We start from the raw sequence: 7,724 nt of genomic DNA on the forward strand, positions 1-7,724 counted from the left end.
CGGTATCAATAAAGTCAAACTTTGGTCAAGTCTTTCAATTCTTTAAACCTTTAAACTTCAAGTTTCCGACAAAATGCGATAACTCGAGTTAGGGACCTCCGAATTCGATTCCGAACAAACGCCCAAATCCCAAATCACCATACGGACCCACCGGGACCGTCAAAATACGGATCCGGGTCCTTTTGCATAAAACGTTAACCGAGGTCAACTCAAATGAATTTTCAAGGCATGAATTCACATTTTAATCAATTTTTCACATAAAAGCCTTCCGGAAAAAGACACGGACCACGCACGCAAATCGAGAAAGGCAAAAGGGAGCTATTTGGGGTTTCAAAACATAGAATTAAATTTTAAAACTCTAGATGATCTATCGGGTCATCACACAAACTTTTAAATTTTTAATTAAACATTATTGTAATATACTCCCTTTGTCCAAATAAATTTTATAGAGACTACAACAACAAAAATATTTAAAAGACATGTAAGAAAATTGCACATAAATTGAGACGGGGAATAATTATTGTAGAAGAGGTTGCTTATTCCCGAGAAAGCTAATATGTTATGGCTTCACTGCTCTTCGTATCTTACCTTGTGCTTCAAGGCATGGGAAGTTTCAATTAAATACTTCTTCTAGGAATAAATTATATATGTGTTTTAAAAAACATATCATTATAACAGGGTAAGAGTGATTGATCATTCATATGCTGAGACGGAGCTAGAAGGTAATTCAGTAGCTTTAATCCAAATTTTATTTTTGTATTAGAAGACTATTAATTACGTACGAAAGTTAAAATCAGATTTGATGTTACTATCAGAGGCGGACCCACCTTGTATGAAGGGGGTTCAGTTGAACCCGCTTCATCAGAAAAATTAATTATTTTTATTTGTGAATTTTATCAGAAAAACGTGAAAGGGATATATATTAATGTAGTTGAACCAACTTGGCACAAACACAAGTTGCAGAGCAACGTTCAAATGGATTCAAAATAAGTCCATTGTTGGCAGTTCGAACCTTTCCTAAGGCACTGAATTTAAACATATTTTCTTTTAGCTTTGCCCCTGTTGTTAAATGTGTATTTTGAACACACATTTGAATTTATTTTCCATTTCATCACTTTTGTTATAGTCGTAGGAGTATATTATTTTGTGTATTGTTGGCTTGTTTCATTGTTATTCCTTTTCTTGTCTTTCTTTTTCTTCTCCTTTTTATGATTCCTTGCTATTAAACTTCAGTTTAGTTCAAAAAAATTTAAAGCTTTCTACAAAGTGAATTTTGGTTCTCTTTTTCATAAGTTTTACTAAAAGAATGAGAGTGCTCTGTTGAAATTACTTGTAATCTTTTATTTTAATTTAGTTTAGTTTATATTGAAATTGTTAATTTGTGCTATACTCAAAGTTTTAGCTTGGCGTACAATATCTTTTTCTTTAATCATCTTGGATTAATTAGTTTAGTTTAAAACTCTTTTTTGATGTGTCTTTTGTTTATAATTTTGTACATTATATTTTTTAGAGTTATAATATAATTTTTAAGTTGGTTAAACACTTTTTTGGTTAAAATTGCTAAATTTTCTAAAATAATTTTTTAAATTTATATAGATAAATTTTAAACATTTAAAAAAATATTTCCCCAACTTTTTAAAAAAAAATGTGATTTCATTTTGAAGTCGTGATGGAAACAAAAAAAGATCATTGCACAAATGGTGTTTATTGGTGCACTTATACAATTGACTACCGTGATCTCTGATTGAACCCGTTTGTATAAATTTTTGGGTTTGTCACTGGTTACTATCCTTAAATTTAAAATTCATAGAGTTCAAATCTAGCGTCGCCTTGTTCATATGCAGGCTCCATGGGCATGGATGGAGCTAGGGTGGCGGAAGAGGGTTCATTCGAACTCCTTCGCTGGAAAATTACACTGCATATATATTAGGTGTTAAATCCCCTTAATTTTTTTTAAATCTGCTCGACGGAAATTCTGGCTCCGACACAGTCCACGATAAGTGTTAAATTTGCTAATCGATCATATGATGTGTTTCTTATTTGTGTCTCGACAGAACTCTTTGTAAATCTAAGGATTGCCTCTAACCCTTTATGGCAACCAGCTTTGTAATGATCCGGCCGGTTGTTTTGAGAATATTAGCCCTGAACCCCTATTTATTTCCCTCTCTATTATATTTTGTGGTTACATGACTTACCGGGAGGTTTGGTTTTTGGTATCGGAGTGAAATGGGACACATGGTCCCTAAAATGGAAGTTTAAGTCGTAGGAGTTGACCGTAGTTTGAATTATATGAAGACAACTACGGAATGGAGTTTTGACGGTTCCAATAGCTCTGTGTGATAATTTTGGTCTTAGGAGCGTGTCCGGATGTTGATTTGGAGGTCCGTAGATCATTTATGCGTTAATTGGCGAAAGTTAAAAAATTGGATGATTCTTAGAAAGTTTGACCGGGAGTGGACTTTATGATATCGGGGTCGGATTCTGATTCTGAAAGTTGGAATAAGTCTGTAATGTCAATTATGACTTGTGTGCAAAATTTGTGGTCAATCGGACTTGATTTGTTAGGTTTCGGCGTCGAATATAGAAGTTAGAAGTTTTAAAGTTCACTAGGCTTTAATCGATGTGCAATTCGTGTCTTTAGCATTGTTTGATGTGATTTCAAGGCTCGAGTAAGTTTGTATGATATTTTAGGACTTGTGAGAGTTCTTGGTTAAGGCCTCGGGGGCCTCGAGGTGGTTTCGAATGGTTAACGGATCGAGTTTGAAACTTAAAGAATGGCTGAAGTGAACCAGTTCTGGCGCGACCGCACCTGCGCAAGTTTGATCGTAGGTGCGAGCTCGCATATGCAAGAGGGAAAGCGCAGAAGAGGGACTGAAGAGGGTGGCCAGTGGTCGCAGGTGCGACGAGGAGGTCACAGAAGCGGAGTCGCTCCTACGGAAGGATGGTCGCAGAAGCAGAGAGTGAGGGAAGCTGAGGTAGTAAGGGTTTCCGCAGAAGCGCTTCCGCAGATGCAGATCTTGGTGCGCAAGTGCGAAGTCTGGGATCTCAAGTGAGCTCCGCATATGCGAATGTTTCACCGCAGGTGCGGTACCGTAGAAGCGGAATTTCTGTCCGCAAAAGCAAAAATTGTTGGGCAAAAGGTTTAAAATCGAGGGTTTGCCATTTTCTTCATATTTTGAGATATAGAGCTCGGATTGTAATTTGAGTGATTTTCAGAGAAAATATTTGGGTAAGGATTCTAGACTCGATTTTGATTAATTCCCACGAATCTATTGTTGTTCCCATCATTTAATTAGTGTTTTTAGTTGGAAATTTGGGGAAAAATTGGAAAGACTTCTTAGGCAAATATTTGGGGATTTGAAAGACGGTTTGAGGTCGGATTTGAGTAATTCTTTTATGGTTGGACTCAATATCGAATGGGTGTTCGATTTTTTTAATTTTGGTCGGGTTCCGAGACTTGGTATCGGGTCGACTTTTTGGGGTGAATTTTTAATTCTTTGCTAAAGTTGTAGTTTCATTATTCAAATTAGTTTATTATAGTTATATTGTAGTATGTAATTGTTTTGGCTAGATTCGAGTCGATCGAAGTTGGAAAATCGAGGCAAAGGTCTCCTTATTGATTGATTGAGCGAGGTTTGAGGTAAGTGACTTGTCTAACCTTGTGGGGGGAAAATTTCCCTTAGGATTTGGTACTGTTATGGTAAATTGCAATACGTGAAGGCCGTGTACACGAGGTGACGAGTGCGTACACGGGCTAAATGTTGAAAATCCTGTTTTTATTAAATATTTCCTTTTATTTCCTTAATTGAGTTACTCTAACACTTGTAGTCATCATGTTTAGTCTAATGTCACTTGTCTACGTGTCTTATCTCTTACTTGAAATTTGTGCAACATGCTTAGTTGAATTACCTGCTTCCTTGATTTTGTATCCAGCCTTTAACTGTAGGATTCCTTGTTGTAATTTCATTGTCTCATTGGTTATCTGTTGTATATTTACTTTTGAGACTACGAGGCGGTACCTCGGGAGCACCCCTGTTGCATATTTACTTTTGGGACTACGAGGCGGTACCTCGGGAGCGCCCCTGTTGCATATTTACATTTGGGAAGAGGCGGTACCTCGAGAGCGTCCCTGTTGTTTACTTCTATTTTTTGTGTTGTTGTTGTTATTTTCTTAGCTTGTAAGAATCTTATTTTCCTCACGTGTTGTAGTTGTCTTCTTGAATCTCGTGTTGTTATCTTTCTGTAAATTGTAATTGTTCACTTCTTAGTCATTTCAATATATTATTATATCTTCTGCCTTGTTTCTAATTATTTCTAATGGGTCCTTGACCTGACCTCGTCACTACTCTACTGAGGTTAGGCTTGGCACTTACTGGGTACCATTGTAGTGTACTCATACTATACTTCTGCACATCTTTTTGTGCAGATCCAGGTACTGCTTACCAGACCAGGTACTAGTGAGATAGCTTGTACGTGGAAACTTCAAGGTACATCTAATAGCGTCTGCAGACCTCGGAGTCCCCCTTTATCTTTATTATGTTGTTTTCCTCATTCCTCATTAGACTCTGAAGTATAGAGATGTTTAGTTATTTTCTCTTTGGAGCTTGTGACTTATTTCTACTAGGTTTTGGGAGTTGTAACTATTTTGAATCGCAGTTCTTATTTATTTCAGATGTTGAGGTTGAGATTCAGCTTTATATTCAGTTATTCTGCATAATTGTTAGGCTTACCTAGTCTTAGAGACTAGGTGTCGTCACGACAACCTACAGAGGGAAATTGGGGTCGTGACAAGTTGGTATCAGAGCTCTAGGTTCATAAGTATTATGAGTCACAAGCAGGTTTAGTAGAGTCTCGCGGATCGATACGGAGCCGTCTGTACTTATCTTTGGGAGGCTATGGAACTGCTAGGAAAAGCTTCACTTCTTTGATTCCTTATCGTGCGAGATATTGACTTCGGATTCTAAATTTCTGTATTTCTATTCTCTCACAGATGGTGAGGACACCTACAGCTGGATCAGATGACCAGACACCTGCGCCCCCTACTAGAGCTGTGAGAGGTCGGGGTTGGGGTAGAGGCCGAGGACGTCCACGTGGTGAAGCCACAGCACCCGCACGAGCTACTACATATGAGCCACCAGTAGCTCCAGTTGGAGGGCAAGCACCTGAGACGCCTGTTACTGCACCAACTTTCCAGGAGACTCTCGCCCAGTTTCTGACAAGTTCAGCACATTGGTGTCACACCTCCTTTTTTCCGAGGGATAGAGGAGTTTTTCCAATTAAAGTGACGTTAATCGAAATGGGATTATTTAATTAATCAGAGTCGCCACTTGGAATAATTGTTATGGTGTCCCAAGTCACCGGTTTATTTTAAAATCCCAGATCGAGGAAATTGGCTCTATTTTTATGGTCCGCGAATACAAAAGGTTGGGTAAGGAATTCTGTTAACCCGGGAGAAGGTGTGAGGCACTCCCGAGTTTCGTGGTTTTAGCACGGTCGCTTCATAATTAATATTTGGCATAATTATCTGATTTATGACATATTTAGAACCTATTGTGCATTTTTAACTTCTAACCGCTTTCAATTAATTTAATCGCATTTTTAGTGTTTATGGAATTTATTTGAACAAGTCGCGATGTCGCGCACTCGCTATTTTTGTACACATTGCAAATCGAGTAACGTGAAATACACCCGCGACTTACAACATATTTATTTTATTATTATTTGGAGTTGTGATCAAGTTGCGTGAAACACACACTCGAATTGGGATTTATGTATCATGATCATGCCACGGGAACTGTACCCATGACCACGATGATTTATTAATCGCGCCTAAAGCAAAACTACGATATTGAGTATTTGTTGCCTAAGCTTTGGATCATTGCGAGGACTCTGACTTAAACTACCTACTAGTCATTTAAAATACAGAGTTGCACACATCCCTCTAAAGAATTAGTTTAAACAAATGCTTACTCATGGATCCTTATCTGTATAAAATCATCAGGCGCTTTGTATGGAAAAGAAGTAAAGTCATTAAAGTGAATTAAGCTACCTCACTAATTACGACAATATGACTTCAATATACAAAACTTTCTCTTACTTTTGCTCAACTTACAAAAGCAGGTTGCATCACAAAGCAAATATGCATGAATAACGTGAATAAATGCAAAACAAATAAAGAAAAATTCCTAAAACTTTATAAAAGAGATTAAAATTATTTTGGACTTTTTTAGGAGTAATTTTCTATGTGGGGCAAAATTTAGGTGCTCATAATTGGCTCAGGCAGGGTTGATACCACTTGCTCCTGCCACATCTCAGGCCCGGGGAGGAGCACAGACTCCCATCGCCCGTACCCCAGAGCAGCGGGTCCAGGTCGACCAGGTTCCTGAGGTCATACCGATGCAGCCGGTAGCCCCAGTTCAGCCCGAGGTTAGGGCAACAATTTCTGAGAAGGAGCAGCTCAGGATTGAGAGATACAAGAAGTACCACCCACTACTTTCAGTGGCTTGGCGTCAGAGGATGTCCAGGATTTTCTTGAGGAGTGCCAGCGTATCCTCCGTACTATGGATGTTGCGGAGTCTAGTAGGATTTCTTTCACTACGTTCAAGCTTAGAGGAGCGGCCTATCAGTGGTGGCGAGCATACGAGTTGGGTAGTCTGGCCAAGGCAGCTTCACTTACTTGGACTCTGTTCTCATATATGTTCTTGAGGGAGTGTCGCCTAGAGACTCAGAGATGCACGGCGCGCAGAGTTTGAGCAGCTGTGCCAGGGTTCTATGACCGTATCAGAGTATGCGGTCCGGTTCAATGATTTGGCCAAGCATGCACCAGCCTTGGTTGCTACTGTTCGGGAGGGGGTTCGTTGATTTATTGAGGGGCTCAATCCAAGTATCAGATTTAGCATGGCGTGAGAGTTAGAGATGGACATCGCACACCAGCAGGTAGTGGGGAATACTAGGAGATTTGAGGGTATTTTGCCTTGGGAGACGGAGGAGAGAAAGGCCAAGAGGTCTCGAGAGTCTGGAACATATAGTGGTACTCGTGCCCCAGCTGCAGCTCATCAGGGTAGGGGCTATGTGGGTCGCCCTGTTCATTCAGCACTTCCATCAGCCAACGATACTCCGGCCACTCCTAGGCCCTAGGCTCCATATTATACACTGCCATTGTCTAGTATACCTCTTGCATGGGATGCTTTCAGCGGTCAGTCCAGTCGATCAGGCCCGAGCCAGTCACAGCAACCACGTCCTCCGAGAGATTGTTTTGAGTGTGGTGACACTCGTCATGTGGTTTGGGATTTCTCCAGACTCAGGAGGGGTGCACCTCCACAGACCATTCAGTCACCTGATAAGTAGGGATTTTGACCGCTTATTTGCTCTATTTTACTTGCATTTTAGTTCAAAAATGCTTAACGGTATTCTCAAAGTAATGAAATGTGCTTTTATACAGAAACATTGGGAAACGAGCCAAAGGAGTCAAAATCAACTCATAAAGGAGTCAAAAGTGGACAAAGACCAAAACAAGGCAAAAGACCAACAGTGTGGACCGCACAATACTGTGTGCGGCCGTAAAACAAAGGAAGAGCAATGTCAGTTCTTCTTCAGAGTATGCGGACCGCACAAATATTGTGTGGCCGCAGAAGAGGATATTTAGAGAGATGGTTTTGGGCAACCTAAAGAAGTGCGGACCGCACCATAATTGTCCGGCCGCAGAATGATAAGTGTGGTCGCAC

This window comes from Nicotiana tabacum, chromosome 15 (assembly GCF_000715075.1).
Source record: "Nicotiana tabacum cultivar K326 chromosome 15, ASM71507v2, whole genome shotgun sequence".
NCBI lineage: Eukaryota > Viridiplantae > Streptophyta > Magnoliopsida > Solanales > Solanaceae > Nicotiana > Nicotiana tabacum.